Genomic DNA, 1,132 nt, shown 5'->3' with positions numbered 1-1,132 from the left:
GGAAAACAGGAATATTTTTGTATAGAAAAAAGGCTCCTCAGAACTGAGGATTTTTACTATAGAAAAGAGGCTCCCTAGAGAACTGAGGAATTTTTTTCTATAGAAAAAAGTGTCCTCAGAGAACTGAGGATTTTTTTTTCTATAGAAAAAAGTGTCCTCAGAGAACTGAGGATTTTTTTTCTATAGAAAAAAGTGTCCTCAGAGAACTGAGGAATTTTTTTCCTATAGAAAAAAGTGTCCTCAGACAACTGATGAATATTTTTTCTATAGAAAAAGGTGTCCTCCGAGAACTGAGGAATTTTTTTCTATAGAAAAAAGTGTCCTCAGAGAACTGAGGATTTTTTTCTATAGAAAAAAGTGTCCTCATAGAACTGAGGAATTTTTTTCTATAGAGAACTTAGGAATTTTTTTCCTATAGAAAAAAGTGTCCTCAGACAACTCAGGAATATTTTTTCTATAGAAAAAGGTGTCCTCCGAGAACTGAGGAATTTTTTTCTATAGAAAAAAGTGTCCTCAGAGAACTGAGGATTTTTTTCTATAGAAAAAAGTGTCCTCATAGAACTGAGGAATTTTTTCTATAGATAAAGGCCTCCTCAGAGAACTGAGGAATTTTTTCTATAGAAAAAATCCTCCTCAGAGAACAAAAGATTTTCCTATAGAAAAAAGCCTCTTTAAATAACTGAGGATTTTTTCCATATAAAAAGCCTCTTCATAGAACTGAAGATTTTTTTATCAAAAATATCCCTATCAGAGAAATGAAGATTTCTTTCTATAGAAAAATCATCCACAGAGAATGAAAATAATCAGTACTAAGTAAGGTTTTGTCTATACATAAAATTCTCCGCCGACTGAGTAATATTTGTTTCTATAGAAAAAATGTATCAGTGATCTGAATCTAAAAAGGTCCTCAGTCTGATATGGACGGATAACTTTTCTCCTCCACTGTATTTCAATAAATTGTGCATCTATACACAGTTTGTATTTACTTAGTTTAGTGCACCTGACTGCTGTCACAATTTCTTCACTTCCCACAGGTTCTGCCTGCGCCCTTCTTGACCCGACCACAACACCACTCTGCCTTCAAAGGCCATATTATGATTATAAATTCAGTTTAACATTTTTGTGTAAAATT

The sequence above is a fragment of the Musca vetustissima genome, unplaced genomic scaffold (assembly GCF_032173495.1).
Source record: "Musca vetustissima isolate MV318-11 ecotype Yass unplaced genomic scaffold, APGP_CSIRO_Mvet_v1 utg11258, whole genome shotgun sequence".
In the NCBI taxonomy this organism is placed as follows: Eukaryota; Metazoa; Arthropoda; class Insecta; order Diptera; family Muscidae; genus Musca; species Musca vetustissima.
This window is presented reverse-complemented; position numbering follows the sequence as displayed.